The sequence below is a fragment of the Aulostomus chinensis genome, chromosome 15 (assembly GCF_037954235.1).
Source record: "Aulostomus chinensis isolate RoL2024-O1b breed Wild chromosome 15, RoL_Achi_v1.0, whole genome shotgun sequence".
NCBI classification, from domain to species: Eukaryota; Metazoa; Chordata; class Actinopteri; order Syngnathiformes; family Aulostomidae; genus Aulostomus; species Aulostomus chinensis.
The window spans coordinates 1,775,955-1,796,934 of NC_141334.1; the positions used below are offsets into that span (position 1 = coordinate 1,775,955).

The window sequence follows — 20,980 nt, forward strand, 5'->3', positions numbered from 1 at the left end:
GATACACCAGTGCACAGAGTCATTTCTATGGCTGCCGTGGGGGGAGCACCTGGCGTTATTCATTTTGGGCTCATCTGCCTGCCTCCGCACACGAGGAGCGCAGTGACATCATACGGATCCAGGCAACTACACTGGCAGAGCGTCTCCATCAAAACATTCCTCCCCAGCATCCGTCACGAAGGTGGAAGTGATGACACTGCACACAAACAGGGAGAGGGACGGAGGTTTGAGTGGTAAAGTGCAGAGTGAATCAGCTGTGCTGGACACCCTGTTGTCAAGGCTGGCGAGGGATCCGTCTGGAGACATTTGCCAGTGCTGCAGTTTTTGTCTGACATGACAGCTCTCCCCCCAGAGGTTAAGCGTCATTCATATTCATGAGCGCCATGTTAGAGGGCTGCTGGGAGACGAGCGCGCTCTGAAACAGCTGCGAGGCTTTATAGACTCAGGCCTACTCAACATTTTTGACAACATGTCATGTCTTTTTTTCCCCTAATGATATGAAACCAACCCCAACTCACATAAACTCTTTTAGAATTCATGAAAAATACCAACAACTCAACAAATGCATTTGGAAAGGGCGAGTCCATACTGCCTCACTGCAGCACAGCAAGTTCTGCCCGCTGCCGTCACTCTGGAATAATCTCTAAACAATTAATATTTCCTTTTTTTTGCTCAACCAGCTCTAAAGTATATTTTATAACTTGATTGTCTAATGAGTCATTTGTACCTTGATGTTATCACCTGTGTTATTGTTGCAAGAAAGCCCGCTGGCCGCAGCTGCCTCCATCCCACTTCTCATTTTGTGAGACTGATGTTTCCACGAGGGAGCCTGTGTTGGTAGACACGGCGTAGTACCAGTAATCCTTACTTCATCAGCTTTGTGTCTGTCCCTGCGGCGACTTGTTCATTGGACTGCAGTTCCCAAAGATCACCTATCCATCAAACATCACGGCCACCTCTGTAAGGCATATTTCAAAGACCACCAAAAATTCATCAAAAACTTTGTGAAATGATCCTTTTTTTTAATCAAAATTTCAGTGCTATTCCCAGCCCCCACCATTTTGGTCCCAATAGAGCTCAAACAGGGCCCGCCCACCTTCAGAGTGGCTCCAGTCCTGGAAGTAAATTTCCCATTCAATCCCTCCACTGATGTTTCAGCAAATTCCTCATGTACAGTCGTTGGGCAGCAGGAACTGAGCCGACCAGAGAGCAGGGGGTCATGAGATGAAATATCTGAAAAGATGGTCATAAAAACAGAGAAAAGGACAAAGGCACTACCTTAAGAGAGCAGGAGCCCCACCTGGCATGTAAACTAGATTTCTGACCCACTGTTGTTTGAAATAACTGCACTTCATGTTGCTGCTGTTGCTCGCTAACCTGTCACTGACGTCAGCTAACATGCCCTCTAGAAACATTTGATGAGGTTGTGAAATTCAAAATGGCCAATAGTGATGAGCTCTGCAAATGTTTCCATGGCGACAGCACGCTCCACCAATCAGTGACATCGCTGCTACTCTGAAGGATTGTGGGTAGTGGAGTTATTCTCCATGTTTGGTAGACGTCTCCTGAAGTCTTCGACAGGAGCAGATGACATCATTCCCTGTTAGTCGGCATCATGGCTGATAGTCAGCTCCTCTTCCGTGAATGCAAGTGTGATTTTCTCTCTACTCGTTATATTGATATGTCCAAAAACAAGGCTTGGCGGCAGCCGGTGCAGGATGCCATCCAGACCTCCGTAGGGGGGCGTGGCACTTGAAAAATGAGGTATAATGAGGCTAACCCTTACCCTGCTGCGCTCTGTAAACAAATTATGTAAATGCTGATCAAGGTTAGTTGGCATAAAATGTCAGAGAGAGAATGAGGTTTTGGCTGACAGAACAGACCTTTAGCAGCAATTTGGAGGTTTTGGCAAGATCTCACTGCAGATTTCTATTTTTGTTCTCATGCGTATGGAGTCAAACTTGAGTCTGGAAGCTTTCTGAAAGTACATTTCATGTCAAGTACAGGTCAAGCTAGTCCTGTGTTATCACATCATCACCATTTCCTGTCTCCTTGTGTACTGACGGCTTTCCATCAAAGGCAATAAGGCTAAACAAGCACCGAAGGACACAAACAAGCCAGAAGCAAAGTGCAGGAATGATACAGCTGCACAAAGTGGAACTGTTTGATGTAGCATCCTGAGGATTTCACTGCTCTGCAATATAAGTCGTGAAGCACAGACGTAGCCAACGTGAAGACATTCAGCACATATTTCCAGCAAGACTCGCCGGATCTTGTTCACTATATTTATCACCTGCGCCCCTAAAAAGCCCCTGCAGCATGAATCCCAGGAGCCACACATCGCTGCCTTCATCATTGTAGCCTCAAAGTGTACAAATCTGTCCTGAGTCCTGACAACTCCAGGGTTGGGGGTCGAGTTTTTATGTCTTATAAAACTGGGGCATTGACATTACATCATCATTTAAAGCTGTCAGGATACGAGAGCAGACTGAAAAAAAAATCACAATTGGATTAGAAATAGATTTTGAGCGAAGGAGACCAGGATGTTCCCCAGTGCAGACTTATTTACAGGTTTTACAACTTGTTCCCGTGTCAGTCTGCTTGGTCTTCTGGGGTTGTGTTGTTGCCTAAACTGAGCCGCAGGACCACCTTGCTTGGCTAGTTGATCAGATTAAGGCCACGTCTGGCCCGTACAACATCAGCTGGTGCTGTAACTGAGCTGTAATCCCCTCCCCCCCCCAAAAAGTCTCCAATTTGGCCCCAGTGTTGTGCTGTGGGGCAGTTGCATGTTCATCTTTATACATGATGCAGTTATTTTAATAGATAGAGCGCTGATTTCCAGAACACTGGGAGAAGTAGCCAAGAGCCCAAGGGGCAGCAAAACAAATATCAAACCTAAGCTCCGCTTGGGTGTGCGGGGACGGGGGTGCGCTGGCAGTGGTTTATCGGTATGATCTGTGAGTGCTGGAGTGCTGGTGTCTTCTCCATGAACTAGTATGTCACTCTGGATTTAAACAGCAGCGATAAACACACTGTTGGTGGAGACAGCAGCCACCCTCAGCTACTGAAGAACAGCTCAAGTGAAATATTTTCTTCTTCCTAAAAAAAAAAGGTGATTCAGCCTGGCAGCAGCAATTTTATAGAGACCTCGAATTTTGTCACTGATTGCTTAAAAAATGAAAATGTATGAGATGTTGAAGGTGCCGCTGTTGCTGGATTAACAGTCCAATCAAGCAGACGGAGGTAGAATTGTTCAATTCAATAATTCAGAGAGACATTACTCTTCAGAGGGGAATTGTGAATAATTCAGGATGTTATGACTTAATAGACCCATCAGCTGCGCAGAGAAAGGAGTTGAATGATTAATTCAACGTCTGAATTATTAGCGACTCACTTGGAACATCAGTTTACATCAGTGGATGCGGGCACTTCCAGAGCACAAAGAAGAAAATGGATTGTTGTCAGGAGTAGCTGATCTTTTGACTGGCTGCTCCGTCCAGGCAGCCAGAACAACGCTGAGCTTCAGGCTTGCCCTTTGACAGCCCGACGTCCTTCTGGGGCTCACATTTCCCAGGCCTAGTCGAGTTTTGTAAGGATCAATAAAGCTAAGAAGTTTTGGAAAACTTACTTTACAAATACCTCAGTAGTGGAGTCTGTTTGTTCAGCTGAGATAGACCAGGAACAATGGACTTATTCAAATGAAGCTTTGAATTAATTGCAGTTGAATATTCTGTGATAAGTTTTGAAGTGGAATACTGTGAGCAAGGGCGTCAGTAGGATCATCAACTCCAAGGCTGACACGCATGTTTCAGACGAAGAATCCTGATGAAAATCTGTCTCAAATATGTGGACGAGTCCAGGAAGCGTATTGGACAAAAAGCGTGTGAATCCTCTCCCTTAATGGCCTGCAAATGAGGAAAGTGATGGTGTTCACCGGCAGCTCCGCGAGAGCCTCCAGCTCAGGGCGGCAAGTATGAAGAAGGGGGTGAAGCAGGATGAAGAAATAAATCTGGTGGTTAGAGAGCTGAAACTGTGTCTGGGAACTAGTCAAAGACTCAAATAAGCAAACTGCCTGCCTCACTGACTCAAGTGCCCTCAAGCAAGACTCGCAGCCACTCAGAGTGGAAATAATGTCGCTTTATGTAGATCGTAAATTGAATTCTAACATTCCAAATTATTATTTTATGTCCTGAAGAGTTAAGCAGTATATAATACTTGAGTCACGCCATCCATTTCTCTGAACGCTGACTCTGGTCTCACCCTCATCCTACAGAATGAGAAGACCAGAGTTCCTGCTGAAGGTGAGAAATGATGTCACAGAGCCGCATCATGGCGCTTTCCTGTGGACTCGTTTCATCAGAGTTCAAAACGTCACAAGCACAGGAAGGGAAGGCGTGTCCACGTGATGTTTCTAGAAGGCCTTGAGGGTTCAAATTTGGCTCAAATGTCCACTGGGACTCAAGGATGACCTGAACAAATGTTGGTGGTCAAAGGTCAAGGTCATTGTGACAGGCACACATCGAGAGGTGTGCAGACGTGACGTGTTTTTTTTTCTTGTTTGGGGTTGAAATTCTCTTCGCTGTAGAAACTCCCACATCCCTGATTGCTGATGTCCGCACTGCCACAGCAGCTGGGAGCCGCCATCTTTAAGCGGGTGAAATAAAAACACACAACACTTGTTGGTCAATTAACAAACAACAAACTTAAAGACACAAATCTCTTAAAACGGTAGCGTGGAGGAACAGAAATGTTCAGCTCGCTGGGTTGGACAGGAAAAGCCTGACGTAGAAGCTAAGAGACCCAGAATGTCACATTACAAACAGGATGAGCAACAAACCGCACAAGTTCTCAAGATGGTGCTGCTTTCTTTCTAAGGGTTAATGAGTTCATCGTGACCTTTAGATGGCGGATAAACACACGACTTCCTGAGTGACTGCGCGTTCATTTGGGTGTGTGTCCATCAGGTGCTTCTGTCACGGCTTACAGGCCTGGTCTGCTTGATCAGGACGTCCACACTGGACTGTCTGGCTTTGGGGCTGCTCGCCCACTGTCTCGCTCACTCTCTCTCTCTCTCTCTCTGTCTGTCTGTCTGTCTGTCTGTCTGTCTGTGTGTGTGTGTGTGTGTCTCTCTCTCTCTGTCTGTCTGTCTGTCTCTCTCTCTCTCTGTCTGTCTGTGTCTGTCTGTCTGTCTGTCTGTCTCTCTCTCTGTCTGTCTGTCTCTCTCTCTCTCTCTCTCTCTGTCTGTGTGTGTGTCTCTCTGTCTGTCTGTCTGTCTGTCTCTCTCTCTCTCTCTCTCTCTCTCTCTCTCTCTCCATTGAAGTGGAGAATGAAATGTTGTAAGTGATGATCCCTCTCTTTTCACTATGCAGAACATTTGGCTGAGCTCCATTTATTGATATTTCCAGCCAGGAGACAGCGTAAGGGTTGTAAATGTGTACAATAATTCGAAAGTCAGATTTTGTTTACTCCCTTTAAAAATCAATGCCCCCCACCCACCCCACATTTGGTGCTCTGTCACAAGCTCAACCAGTGATGAAGAACTTTTCCACTGTTTGTTTCCAAGGTCACTGCACCAACCGCCATCTGTTACTGGTTTGTGTGTGTGTGTGTAGATGTGTGTGTGTGTGTGTGTGTGTGTGTGTGTGTGTGTGTGTGTGTGTGTGTGTGTGTACAACTTGTTTGGGTTTTTTTACTTGTTGGAGACTCTTTCCTGGCATAAACATGATTATTTCCAGGACCTCCAAACACATCAGCAGATCTTTAACCTGGAAGCTACTGTGACTGAACAGCCGCTGCTCGCTAACCAGAGATGGGGATCCTTGATATTTGGACCCTTTCAGAAAGGCGCTTCCGTGTTCATCCTCAAACAGCTTTAGTTGCTTCATCCACAGGCATCTTTGTTTGACCTGTTGGTCTCTCTGAGTGACGCCAGTCAGCGAATCTGTCCTATGAAGGAGACGTCCAACTCACCTTTCCCTGCTTGTGCTGCCAGTGGCCACAGAGCGACCCTGAATAATGAATTCAGGTTTTCAGAATGCTGCTTAAGCAGTATTAAAATTTCTGTATTCATCGTAGCTGTAGCCCAGAGCAGCTAATGACAATGGTTAATTCATCAGTGCTAATTTGCTGTATTAGAGAGAGAGAGATTGCCTGCAGTGGTTGTTTCTGTTTCCCTTTTCTTCCCTTAAATTTCCGACCGTCTCTTTTCATATCCACACTGCATTTAACATCCATATTCTGCCCGGCCCGCGTCCTCATCCCACCTGGACATCCAGGTTCTTGGATTGTAAAAGTATCAGAAGGAATCACTGGAAGATGATCGGCATGTAGGTGGAACTGTAGAATCTGTTTGGACCGTCCACCACATCACCTGTGAAATTGTACACCAATCCAGTTTTAAAAGTTAGATTTTTTTTTGTTATATGCCAAAGTCAGTCGTCGTATCTGGCACTTAATGTCTCTGCACATGGAGGATGAATGTGATGTCCGTTCCGATGGCTTGGTGCCGCTCGTTCTGGAGAAGTGTCATCATCTTTTTATATTCTATGTGTTTCTACTGCGTCGTGCTCTGCTATTTTCAGGTCTTGTGTGATAGGACTGCAGATGGAAATGAGTTCTCTGCTAAATCTCATGCACACATCTTTTTATTCCCTGTGAATAATTAATGTGAAATTGCTCACTGTCCTTTTCTAAATAAACTGAACGACACCACCGATGTTGAACTGGAGCGGTTTTCCAGCTGAAACTACATCATCTTGGTCTGTCAGAGGCTGACAGGGAACCTTTTGACCAGAGAGGCTGCAACTACAGATTTAAACCTCATGGACGGGTGCAGCATTTTCTTTCTAAAGGGAACGCCCCCCATAAACAAACGTTTAGACCCCCACAGGTACAGCCTGGTACCCATTTTTGAGTGTGTACTGAGGTGGGACTTACATTTCAGATGTGGTTGATTCTGTACAGAACGAGCAACCTGATGCGATGTGGGAGGGAAACTGTGTCCTACTCGTGTGCAGTTTGGTGCCATCTGGTTTTATCTGGAAGATTAAGACATGAAATCATTCAAAAACCCGCAGCAGAACCTCATCCCCCTTCCCTCTCACCACCTCCTCCTCTGAGGCATCAAGGGATTCAAACCAGCAGCTTTCTTCTGTGACCTCCAGGCATCCGACATAAAGGACACGTTTCCTTTGTCTTGACTTTCTTCTGGTTTTCCCTGCTGAGTGTGTTTGCTCTCACACAACTTGAACACACACCACATCTCACTGAAAACCCTCATCAGCTCCGCTCCGTATCTGAGGCCCTCACATCTGCTGCACCCTTGTCGAACACAGCGCTGTGTTTTTGAAGGAGCTAATGAGGTTGCCTCGGGGTCTGCAGCTCGTCTCATGAGCAGCACAGGTTGGATCTGATGTTCCTCAGATGGACGAACGTTGACGTAACCTTTTCTCTCCATTTAGTCTCTTCTTTCACTTTCACGGCTTCATCATCATCAGCTGAGAGACTGTCCTCTCACTGCTCTCTGCATATTTTAGTATTTTTATTTGTGGTTATTTGGCTGTGTTGGGTTAAAAGGTTCATACAGAATATTCAGAGGCAATGTGACAAATGCAACTTCATGTTAAAGGGCACATTTTAGAGATCAGGCTAAACTAAAGCTAAAGTGATTATTTACCTAGAGTTCTATCGTCGCCAAGGCTGTACTGACCTTGAAATACATGACCCAGCAGAACTACTTGTTATTTGTCTGAGGATAAACGTAAATCAGATGTTGAGGGGTTTTTCCAGGCATGTAGCCATGAAGGATGGCCATTATTTGTTCTTTTATTAAAGGTATCAGAGTAAATATTGTGATGTAATCAGCAGTATTTTGTAGCCTCTTTCTCCCTGTATGATGTTCCAGAGTATAAGTAGCAATATGAGAATATTTACAGGTTAATGATTGAAAGCTTGAATAAGATATAAAGGCTAAACAGACCAAGCCTCAGGAAACTGGTCCTGGTAGTCGGTGATGTATGGAGTCTGGCCCGCAGACCTGCGCTGGACTCTGCTGCTGCACCGGACTCCCCCACTTCAGTATAACTGCAATTACTGTATCTTAGCTGTACTCATAGTAGTACTGGATGGCAGCTGGAGCACACATCCTGTCACTTCTTGCTGTTGATTCGGGGACAAATGAGTGCTGCAGGGATGAGGTGTTTTATAGGTCAGCCCAGACGTTAGCGTGGCGATTGGAGCCATTTTAAGGCAGTGGGTTTGTTCAATGGATTTTGGATTACAGCAGAAAATAAACTCTGCAGTGTACAAAAGATGCTTGAACTTGAACACTGCCTAATTTTTGAAGCGTAAATGTGTTGGAAGAAGTCCATTCAAGAGTGAGTGTTTGGCTGTAAACTAAAATCACCACAGACGCACGAGTTTTGAGGTTCCTCGTTCTTTTATGTGTGACAACTCCCACGCCCTTGATAACCTTTGTCAACTTGTTCAGCCACTTGCCAGAGACAGCCTCTTCTCAAGACACACGAAAGCTTTCAGTTCTCAAGTATGATATTAACGGATGTGTTTCTGGCTGTAGAACCAAACTTTAAAATAGTTTGTGTTGACCTTGTTTCAGACTTTTTCACCAAAAATCCCATTCACTGTGAGATGAGGGAATGACGACTTGTTTCCGGATTTTAGGATTTATTCCTCCGAAGGGTCCTTCAATTACAGACGACCAATGACATCCTCTGCTAGTGAGAATAAAGTATTCCAGAAATATAGAAGACAATGGCAAAATGAATACATACAGTGCTACTGTCATGCTGCACAGTCCTGTGTATCAAGTACGTTGTCATCAGGTCGTGTAGATGTCTACACGGTTGATTTGTCATAGCCACTCCAACCAGTTGTTGTCATTTTTTGATCTTTGTAGAATTCCAGCCATCTATTATCTCTCAGTTTGGAGACAGAGGGGGAGGGGGAGGGGAGACGGGGCGGGGGGGGGGTTCCATGATATCATTCAGCTGTCCCAGTACTGAATGATTGAGGTCAGTTGTGGGTGTGTCAGCTGCTGCACATTTGTGTTCAACATAAAATGAAAAAGCCTGCGGAAACTCTTCAACGCAGCGTCTGCTCAGTCTGCTGGCTCTCCAAATAAAGGGGAAGGAATTAATTTGCCTGTTGGTCGTGTGTCTGGCGGTGAGCAGTGAGCCCTCAGCAGGCCTGCGTTGCATTGCTTCACCTGAAGTGGTTTTCTTTGTTTTTTCCTATCCTGATGTTTCAACCCTGCTGTGTCTTTGTGGAAATGTTTCCTTTCTATAATGATCACCTTTGCTGCAAGATCTTTGTAGCGTGGGCTCGTGTGTGATTGCTTCTCCAATCATACCACTTCATCTATGAGCACAATTGCAGTCAAACAAAACAATTGAACTCATGCCTGAATTCATTGATAAGGGGAGACATTTTTGTTGATTAATCGTCTCTCTTTATTTCCTCTCTCTGTCTTCCCCTCGCTGCTGCTGCTGCTGCTGCTGCTGCTGCCGCCGCCGCTGCTGCCGCCGCCGCCGCCGCCGCCGCCGCTGCTGCCGCTGCTGCTGCTGCTGCTCCTGCTGCTGCTGCTGCTGCTGCTGCTGCCGCTCCTGCCGCTGCTGCTCCTGCCGCTGCTGCTGCCGCTCCTGCCACTGCTGCCGCTGCCGCTGCCGCTGCTGCTGCTGCTGCCTGGAAATCTCCAAACCCTCTTTGTGTTGCATTCCTTCTCCATGTCTACATAAAGGTAAGACTATGTAGCTGTACGGTGAATGAACTGGTTAGTAACAACCTTGATTCTCTTTAACTTCTTGGTTTAATTACCATGCTGCATTTTAGAAATCCACAAAGATTTGCTCAAGCAGGGTCACATCAGATGTGATGGAACAAGATTAATTTTCCTCTAAGCGAGACTCCTGGGCCTCTTATTTCAGACGAACGGCTACACTCAACATGAAACCCCAGGAAAGTGCTGAAAAAGTGCTTGTTTTTGCAGCACTCCCATGTTCAGACATGAAACATCCTTAAATTAATTCAAGCAAGGTTTGAAGTTAATCTCCCGAAGCCCTGAGCTCCTCCACAGCCATTAGGAATCAGCCATCAGTCTTGCTTCCTTTGAAAACAATCAAAGCTGCTCTTCTGCTCGTGTTGCTGTTGCATCGGCATTTTGCGAGCTCCAAAAACTGTAGAGATTAATCTATCAGAACTGATTATCCTTCTGATGCTGCTGTTTGGGGGGAATTAAACGTGAATGGTGTTTCTCAGCTCAGGCTTTTGATTTTAGCTCTGTTTTGAAGATAACGACTTAATGGGTACACCATTCAATTAAAAATTCACCCCCACCCACATCAGGCTGTGTGAACATGATTAACTGTCCTGTATGAGGCAGTCAGCAGACTCCCAGGATCACTTCACGCTCGGTCACAGTTGCCACGCTACTCGTTTCTTTATGCGCTCAGAACTCTGTGAAGCAAGACAAAGAAATCCTTCTGTTTCTAGCTGCGAACTTGGAATGCTAAAACAGCCCAACGAAAGTGGGAGCAGCATATGTGAACGCTACAATCATTCTGATATGCTTTCAGATAACATGGTGTAGAGTCGACCCACCACATCTCCAGCACGACTGTGTAATTTGCGTTGGAGGACGACAGGAAGTCATAAACAAAATTAACTGAAGCCCTTAACTGGCTCTGCCAAGTACAACAGTCTTCCCTTGACTCCGAGCAAACACTTGGCAAAAACATAGCAACCACACAGAGTTCACTCCAGTTTCGAATGCATTTCCGCTGCTGTTGGAGGAGACTTTATTATGAAACAAAGCAGATTCAATTAGACAGATGCAAGAATAGGGAAAAAGGAATATGGCTCCCTTTTGTTCCTTATCTCCCCAGAGCCCGCCGTTGCAATCCTGGGTCTAATCTCCTCTTTGTTTTTGCTGCCATTGTTTCCCCTTGTGTCCGTCACTCTTTTCTCATCCAACCATTTATCTCATATTCAAGGACACAAAAACACAGTTTAATAAGGTGAGGGGCGGCACTGGAAATGTGGACCAAATATCTGAAAGCATCTCTTTACAAAGCCTTGTATTGATTTTCTGAGGGGACAGTAATTTGGTAGCTCTTACCAACGCTGGCATCCGCTGCTGCATTCCGCCTTTGCACAATCATAAAAATGTCATTCATGCCAGCTTTTAGGTTGCGCTGGAACAATCTGAGTGAAGGCAGCAGCCTGCAGTGAGGAGCTGGCTCTTCACATCTGTACTGAACTCTGGATTTAACACCAGCCATGGACAGACCCCAGAGAACACGGAATACTGAGGAGGAAAACATTTCTGAAAAGAATTGTGGGAAAGGTAATCTCTCCTCTCCCGGCAAGAACCACAGCCAGCCACCAGGCGTGGAGGGAGCGATGCCTCGAAAATCAATCAGAGCTGCCTAACTGCCTCGTCGTGGGTTGACTTCTCCACTGGCAGTTTCTTCTGCTGACTCAGCGTAATGTCCACGACCAACACTGACGCAGTGCTGCTGAGACGGCCTCGGCTTTAAAACGTGTGGATGCTGCTTTTTTTGTTCTCACGGCCCCTGAGTGGGATTGCAGGCCCATGAGTCAATATTTAATTGGCCAATAAGAAGTCCTGTCTGTCAGGGGGCCCACGGCGGCGGGTCATGGGTCACCGGTGCGGAGAACTTGCATTTGTTTACTTCAACAACCCCCTAGGAAGATTGTGATTGATTGTGAATCCTTGGTTTGGGGTTTTGAGCTGAAAGGTTTGGACACTTGCTAGTCGTCGTTACCTCCACCAAGGAGGTCACATGATCACGAGCTTGTCTTTGTTCATCAGCAGAATGTCTCCACAACCGGAGAACAGTCTTTAATCAGATTCGGTGCACAGATGTTTAATTTAACAAGGAGCAGGTGATCTGGGTCTGATGGGTCCCAGAGACCCTACCAGGTCATTGGCAGGATGTGGCTCTCAGTGGTATTCCTGAACTGATCCACTTCCTCAGATCAATCATCTTGGTGGTGTTTCTGGATCAGCGTTCCAAAAGGTTGGGAATAACATTTATGAACAGAGTTTGAGGATACTATTGTCCTATTCGGTGTCCATGCAGCGTCCCAGGGAGGAGTGTGTGGTTCCGAGCTTCAACTGTTGATTAAACTCTCAGTCCTCTTCTAGATTTCTCAATTTGTTTGTCTTTTTTTTGTTTTAATGAGCAAAGGGAGAAATGCCCCCCCCCCCCCCAGCTCACGATGACATCCACAAATATCTCACTTTGTCCACAACCCAACAATAGAGGGCTAACTGTCTTAGAATGATAAAGACAACTAGCTGTCATGTAGGATCTTTACATCTCCAACTAGAGAGGGACTTCATGGTCCTGGAACCAAGATGCTCTCCTAATCTCAGTGAAATGAACACCTTGTTTCATCTGAAGGGTTCTTTCATGAAAGGAACTAGAGTCGATAGTTTAGCATCTTAGCATCTCTCCAGAAATACAAAGTCGGCTACCCTCAAGTCTGTGTTTGAGTCCGGGGGCCCCTCATGCTGCGCTCACACTTGTCAGTGCTCAGGTCTGGAACATGAAACCGTCGTGGCTGCAGCTCGTCCGTCCCTCGAGCCTTCCGTCACGCTGCTCTGTAACTACTTATTTGGACTTTTTTTTAGCACAGGATTTTCTACAATCTACAGTTTGTTTAGGGAGATCCTTTGCTGGAACGTGACTTAAATCATGTAATTTCCTGGGAAAGCTCATCTTTTATTGAATGGCCTGAACACAGCGTTGCAGAGTTTTGGGAGCTGCCTGCATGACAGACTGACAGGGTGACTTACGCTGCTGGTTGCAGCTAAAAATACTCCCACTTTTCTTTAGCACGGTGATGGATCTGGCCCAGATGTTGTTGTTTTTTTCACTCCTCCGGCATTTTCTCCTTCAAATAAAAGCTCTCTGTGGAGCTGTCGGAACTCTGTGTCACTGTGATGAAGGTTGACAGCAGTCGCCTGTCTGAAACTGCACACGCTGCAGCCTGGAATGGTCATCATCATCATCATCATCGTCATCATCATCATCATCATCATCATCATCGCTGTCAGAGTGATGCAACATACTTTCCTTTCGGTAATCATTCAGGAGGTACAGTCAGCAACAAAGTCCTCCTGGTTCCACAAATAAACTTCCTTTCCTCCATGGCTCATTTCAGTGGAACAGTTAGCAGTGCTCCTTGATCCTGACGCCTGTTTACACATTTCCTGGAAAATATCGAGCCAGGAAGAGACTTGTCACGTTTTTTGAGGTTTACAGTCACCACTTGTGCCAAATAATGATGTAACCAGCCCAGTTAAGTTTGTGTGGCCGCAGAATTAAAAAGTTAAAGGAATATTTCTCATATATTGGTACTTCTCCATGGTGTGAGTCTTACTTTCAGAGGATGAAGGTCAGCAGGGAGCCGGGAGCATCCTGAGGACGGGGAACCACAGAAAAACGTAGTTGATCCACAAAATAAACGTCCAAATACCAGAATCAGTATCCATTTACACTGACACTGTTTTGTCAACCACACAACGTCCTTCATGGTGCACGGTATCACTCCAGAGAAGGAAAAAAGAAACCTGTCATTTTATATAACTTTTAAATGACTTTGAGTTAACGAGATGCAAGTGAATGCACCGTGAATTCCCTGCATGTTTGTGTACAAAGAGATCTGGATTTCAGAGTTTACGTCTCTGAATGCCCCAGAAATTGCCTTTATCACAGCCGTGGCTGTTAGTGTCTTGGAAGCCCAATCGATCTGGTTTTGAAGTGGAAATCGTGCAAGTGCCCCTTTCAGGACCCGTGGGAGTGGACCGTAGGGGTGTGCAGCTCCAGAAATAGAGAGAAAAACAGATTTGTGGCTGGAGCTCCTTCGTCTGATCAGATTCTGTCCGACGCTTCAGGAGTTTTGTTGAGATGAGATCGCCACTGATACGTTTTTACTTCCTTTTCAAACATCTACCTGGAAGTTGGTGGATCCGCCTTTGGTAAGAGAAAGTCTGGCGCCTGGCGAGTGTTCATGTCAGACCCTGGGGGAGAGGGATGAATTAGTACAAGTCACCGAGTTCAGGATAAATTATCACCATTCTAACAACTTTTCCAGGAAGTGACAACACTGCTCTTGGCCATTGTTTGGCCACACAGGTGTAAACTGTAGGTGACGATCACTCGAGACATAAAAAGCACTTCAACAGCTTTGAGGACTTAAATATCATCTGTTGGTCCGGCCGGTTGAGACCATAAAGGGGAAAATGGAGCGCCCCCAATAGAGACGTCCATGTTGTGTACATCCCCTCAGCCCCAGAGAGTTATCTGTCCTCTGACCAGGCCTCCTATCCTCTCCCTCCTCATCCTCCCTCTCCCGCCCAGATTTGAATTCCCATCCTTTCTATATTCCCTCTGATGTAAAAGATAAAGAAGGATGAGTGGAGACAGAGCCCAGCCAAACAAGAGGAGGAGGAGAAACACAGGAGATACTGGCCGGCTGCAGCGGTGCATTAACAGCAGCCACTTCTCATTCCTTTGACAAGACCAGTGACCTGTTCCAAAGGCAGATGGAGGCGAAGCGGCAGCGCTAAATTATAGTGGGACGCGTTTAATTTGCATGTCTTTTTTCCCATGAAAAACAGCTCTGTTTGTTTAGGGTGTGGACATCTGTGCTGAGCCAAAACTTCTGGGTGCCATTTGTACAATTTTAGAAAAGGAGAAGAAAGAATTGAGCAACTTTTGGCTTCTGTAAACTTTTGGCCTGTTGACAACAATCTGAGAGTGCAGCAGATGGACAGCATCGCCTGTCTCTTTCTCCGAGGAGCATTCGCAGATACTTTGAAAGCCATTAAGCTCTTTGAATAATGAGATCGCAAACATGTTGGGATAAATGTTTCAGTGTGTTGAATGTTTTACGTTGTCCAGGGGCAGCTCAACCATATTCATGTTGCCATCCAATGTGTCATTGTGCTGATGTTCTGTATTAGCAGCTGTAGTTTTGTACTGACGCACTTTTGTCACTTTGATGGATGGATGGATTCTGGTGGAAGAACACGCTGTTGGCATGGCTTGTTTTCTTTCTGACAAGAGTCCAGGATGTAGCGATGTCTGTGTCTAGAGCAAGAGATCTCCTGGGAGGGCGGTTGAGGGTCCCACAAACCCTGAAGTGGGCTGCGAGACACGCATGCTTGTCTTCATCAGAATTACAGGCCTTGAATTTGAGCTGTAATGTCTTAAATATAATTGTGGAAGTCAGCACACATCCAGCAGCCAAGCTCAAGCTGGTGTTAGAACCTTTTTGCTCGTATGACAACGATGAAGGTCTAAAATTATATTCAAAGTGCTCTTAAAGCACTTTAAACATTCTTACATCTAACTTGTTCAAACCCAAAGGACCTCTGAATAATAGTTACTTGACCACCACCATGTTTTAACACCCTAACCAGGTTTTTTTTCCCTAAATCTAACCAGACTCGTTGGTATGAAATGTATTTTTGGTCCAGAAACTGTGCTGTTCAGTGGTTGGCATAAACTTGTAATGCTGAATTTTTCCTTCAACTCTACCAAGAGTTCTGCACCTTTTCATTTCACCACTTGACCTTTAGGATCCTCTTCCCTTTGCTCACATGTGGAAACTCATCTCATTGTCCCGGTGTGAAGCCCCACTCATCGCTGGGTCCTGGAGCCTATCCCAGCAGCCCTCCCCCTGGACGGGTCACCAGTCCATGGCAGGGCCAACACATAGAGACAGACAACCATTGGCTCTCCCAGCCACGCCTACGGTCAATTTAGAGTCTGGATTAACCTGGTCCCTCTTGATGTCTTTGGACTGTGGAGGAAGCTGGAGTACCAGAGAGAACCCAGCAGGAACAGGGAGAACATGGAGACTCACCCAGAAAGACCCCGTGCTGCAGCCGGGGCTCCACCCACAACCTTCTTGCTGGGGGGCCACCGTGAGGACCACTGCTCCACCTTGCCGCCCATCAAATACTTCACTATACCTGAAATTGAAACAGTGGCAGTGCATCATTTCTTTTGTAGATTTATTTCAACAGTCAAGTGCAGTTTTATGCAACTGGCTGTAACAAATCAATTCATGCACATTTTAGTGTTTTACAGAAGACCAAAAAGAGAAATTTAGATGCTCCCCAGTATAAATGTGTGCCACCAACTCACAGTAGAACATTATTCTCTCAGCTTATACAACTGCTGTACACTGAGTAAACCGCAAAAGAAGAGCAAAGAGATTAAATCCATAAAAATATGTAAGTATAGTGCAGCCAAAACCCATCAAAACACAACAGACGCCAAAATGCAGAATTAAGACTTATTTTAGTCTCGAAAAACAGCAGAGAATCAGAGTCAAGTGTCCTTTTGAGCGACATGCTTCAGTTTACTGTCTCCACCTGCCACCACGTTAAGCTGCTTTCTCCCCGCAGCTCTGCTCATCGCCTCCTATTCAGAGGATTACTAGAGATGCAGGTGTTTCCATAGCAACAGCAGTGCAGGCAGTAGCAACCGGACTATGATGGGGCCTGGTGGCTGTAGTGTGAGTTCATGTGTAGGTGTTGGAGTGTGTTTGTCAGGAGAAAGACAGGAGGGGAAACACAACAACTACTTTGGTTACAACCACCAGTAACTTAATAGCATGTAGCTCATCCTTGTGAGCTCTCATGGGCGCGCTCACACACACACACACACACACACACACACACACACACACACACACACACACACACACACACACACACACACACACACACACACACAGTCACGGGGGGAAAAAAGCAAGTTAAGTGACACATCTAATGTTGTCTAAGAGGAAACTGAGTTTCCAGCTACAATTGTTGCTGTGCTTAGTGATGACATCACTGTTCGGCAGGATTATGGCGAGGAACACGTGCCATTAATCACGGCAGTAAACACGCAGACTGTCTTGAAAGTGTTGTGCTCTCAGAGACAATCCCCGAAAAATGCTGTCGAAGCGTCCAGGGAATTAGCAGCAAAGATGCTTCAAATTGTAACAGTTACAGCAGCTGTTGTGGTGCAGCAGGACGAGCTGTCGAGTGACGGTTTGTTTCCCTCTCTTCTGCCTGTTCAAACCCGTCGAGAGGCTGGTGTGCAGCAGGTTCCACAGACTTGTACAATTTGTGCTGAGGGGCACTCAGTTTGTTGTCATTTGTCACCTCACAAATTAAGATGCACTGGCAAATCCTATTTCATGTCATCTGAAGCAACTTTATGTTGCCAGTGGTCATGGTAGCGCTGAGCGAAAGTTCAGGCACAGACTGGTAATCTGGCGGCTCTGGTAAAAGTGTCGGACCGGCATATTCAGCAGCTCTTCCTCTGTGTGTGCGTGTCACCTACGAGAAGTAAAGCACTCAGATTCATGTGAAGCAGAGTGAGTCTGAATCCTTGAAACAGCTTTCACCTCGATGAGCGTGAGGTTCTCTGGTCTCAGGTGGTGCTGGGGAGGTGAGGTTTACTCTCCCCAGCGCTGCACCTGCTGGCGTCTGCTACACACGAGCATCGACGGCTGCTGTTGCTGGACGTGTGAAAATATGTTGGACATCTGGGGATGACACAGTCCCCAAACTGGCCCAGTCCAGTCTCAACGTGTGTGTGTGGAGTAGCCACAGCGTGTAGATGGCTCATGCTAACATGTCGCTGAAGATTTAACTTATTTGTCTCATAAGCACGAGCATATGAATGTGTTTGGAGGCTGCAGGGAGATGTTGAATCTCTTGATGAGGAGACTGATGGACTTGAGGAGACTGATCTGGTTCAGGGGATTAACAGCAGGGGACCCACACACAGGAAGCACTGATTGCAGCGAGGCTTTAGCTCTTAACTGCTGCTTTAATGTGTTCAAACCTCAATAAGTTTATTGCTGTTATGAAGGCATTTTGGTCTGCAGAGCACACGGATGCCAGAGAGCCACATAAAGAGACATTAAATATTCCGACTTTTGCCAAATAAAACACTTTGGTCCAATTGGAGTCTTCGATAAAGGAAGCAACAAACACAGGAGAAAGGACGCAACTCCCAACGCTGACTCTTCCTCAAACATCATGTTTCCTCTCTAGCAGGGGTGCAGAGTCAAGACACCCACATCAGCGTCTGAACAAACGCCCTCTTTGGCCTTTGGGTTGGAGGACTGTGATTAGACCAGGAAACCTTATGAAATTTTAAAGATGTTTTCCTATATCGCCTCTCCATCTTGCTCCTTGCTGGTGATGTACTTTCTCTTATGTATCAAATGCTTGTTTGAGAAGATCCTCCAACTCAAAGCATATGTTTCAAGCAGCAGAGCTCTTTAATAACCAGCAGAAATGGCGGATGTCATGCAGAGAGACGAATGATTCTGGCTTCTAAACTTCATCATGTGTGTTTATTAACAAAACCATGATGTCAGAGACCCATAACTTAAACAAAGTAATGGTTTTTTTTCCTCCAACCCTAAATTTTCAAACCTAAATAGAACCTTCAACTACACTCATAGCATCACAAATCACTAGAAATCTGGTATTTCAGAGCTTCAGATGCTTCACTCAAGTGCCTCCATCAGCCGTTTCACCTGCTCTGCACCTGCTGCATTCAGAGGAGCTCAGCTGATTGGTCACTGATTGCAGACTCACCCCGACTCCTCCTCCTGAGTCTAATCCTGTCAGCCGGTTATCCTCATTGCACCTGGTTTGTGCTCACACTGCAGTAAGGAGAGACTGTAGAAATTGGTTGGTTACACCCACACGAGCCTGCAGCAGGAGTTTAGACTCGTGTCTGTGCCCTATTTCTGGAAAATAGAGCCCTTATTGTGCTTTCTCCTCTGCACCACCTCGATGCCCTGAAAGGTTTTCCCATCCAGTTAATCTGTCCATCTATTGTAGCTGAACGGTCACTACTTTCTGGATTGTCAGAAGAAAAAAAGTGGCCAAAGTTTAGTTCAAGGGCAGGAAGTAGTAAGCAAACATTGGAATTCATTTACAGTTCGTGTAGTCAAAAACAAATGTGCGGTTCTGGTTGCAGCATTGAATCATCCAGCAAGTCTGAATGTTCTTTCTGCAACATTCAGGGTTCTATCACACCTCGTTTAGCTCGGTTGGATTTAACTTTGGTCTCAGGTCTGTTTTCTGTCTCGGGATCTTTCACCTGGGCAGCTGTGAGCACATCAGTCTGGCATCGACGTGCACCAGACAAGCAGGTGAGAGGTTGTTGAAGAGGTGCTGTGGCTCCTGTGCGGTGAGACCGATGTGACCTCGGCCAATGTCACAAGCACAGAACCTCCTTCCTGTATTAATCACTTGCCCCGCCCCCTGGCACATCTGACCAATTACAGTGAACATGTTCCTCTTCCTTTCTTCTTCAGCTTCCAGGAGCTGGAAATTATTTTTCTTGTGATGTGCCCTTACATCAGCGTATGAATGTGTTCGCGCTCAGCAGATCCACCAAACACTCCTGAGAGAGTACAGACTGTTACAGATATGAGGTTAAGAAATATGAAAATGAATGAGAGGAGAGTTTCTTGCAAAGTATTAAGATTGACCCAAACCAGCATCTGGTCTGCCTGGATTTAGGAAAAAGCTCCAAATAAGAGCCGTATTATTCAGACGCGATGCCGGTGGAATGTTGCGTGTGTTGGCATTCTGGATAGGTTTGAGTAATAAATCAGAGTGAACAGGCCAAAGCAAGGAGGCAGCAGGGTTAACTGGCTGGCTCGCTACATAAAAGGCAGAGTCTGAAGGCCAGTACTGCCTGGTGAAGAGACCCATTTGGCTTCTATTTATCAGGTATCCACTGAGCAGCGCTTTAGAGGTCTGAGTGGGTGTAAAATGGACCAAAAGGAGTGTTCCACCTGCATAGATCAGCAGGGGGTGTTTGGTGCATTCTGGGAGCTTTTTTGTGATGAATAATTTCTGCTGAGACATCTCCAGCCTGAGTGTTGAAGACATTTTTCCCTCAGCGTGCTTCATCTGCTGCAGCCTCTGGTTTTGCAGTTAAGCATGGAAAGGAAAGAGGATACCAACAGTAACACTGATCAGAATAATTATAGTAATAATGAGAGTTTCCGTCAGAATCGAGCGAGACCGGCATCCCTCAGGGCCTCCGTAGTTTATGCTTCATTCTGCAGTCCCTCTGAAAATCTTCTCTGATGTGAACTTGTAAAATCCCTGATCCCTTCATGGTTCCTCAGAACTTTTATGTAGGCGGTGTGAGGAGGTTTAGAGGCTAGACTCCACAGTGAGATACAAAAAGCTGTGGCTGCTTTTATTAGCTGTACTGGCCTGGTTTGATGGTGCTTTTGTGCTCCTGAGGTGGTGATCACAGAATTAACACTTGGGATTATACCCTCCAAATGTCAGGCTGCAGAAACAGTAATCCCATGTATGATCCAAAGTTTGGAACATCAGGAAAAATAAACATCAGCCTTCATATCCTGAGGCCAAATGGAGACATGCAGGCACCTTCCCAGTGCTCTCACATCCTGGATGGATGATCAACCGCATCACAATTCTGGAGCCCTTGGTCGTTGGATGCTGTAGCTTCATTTGAAGCCCTGGTTTATTCCTCTTGAAAGGACTGCTCCGTGTTTGCTTATTCTGTTTTGGTTATAAAGGGAGGCCTTTGGGAGGTGATGGTCTCTCCTCTCAGGGCTTCCTCCTACATTTGGAAAGGGTTTTAGGTGTTAGGATGCTGCTCCCTCTGCCTGGACTCAGTCACCACATCGCTTGAATTTTGACAGTTTGTCTCTTTGGAGGCTTTAGAATTAATTGTCAAGGACAGAGAGGAAGGATGAATCTGATTGTCAAGCTTTGACTGATTATTTTTTGCCGGTTGATCTCATAACCAGATACCAGCGCCACATTGATCATATCTAAGAGGGAGGGGCTAACGAGGGTAGAGAGTCTTTCAGCGGCTTCGTTGGGATGGGGTCGAGGAGACAGGTGGAGGTTTAGAGG

General features: G+C 46.0%; 1 protein-coding gene and 1 long non-coding RNA gene across 10 annotated transcripts in view; one reads left to right on the forward strand and one right to left on the reverse strand.

Moving 5' to 3' along the window:
- Positions 1–20,980, forward strand: part of ncam1a (neural cell adhesion molecule 1a) — a 242,629-nt gene that overhangs the window by 128,984 nt on the left and 92,665 nt on the right. The gene's annotated exons all lie outside the window — the stretch shown is intronic.
- On the reverse strand, positions 12,242–16,424 carry LOC147248123 (uncharacterized). Of its 2 annotated transcripts, XR_015119481.1 has the most exons (6): positions 16,200–16,424; positions 15,916–16,024; positions 13,999–14,065; positions 13,426–13,463; positions 13,115–13,255; positions 12,242–13,032 (listed from the first exon to the last, which is right to left on the reverse strand). It is a non-coding gene; the product is annotated as an uncharacterized LOC147248123 (long non-coding RNA). The 2 variants fall into 2 exon arrangements; XR_015119480.1 differs by having other exon boundaries at positions 15,916–16,243.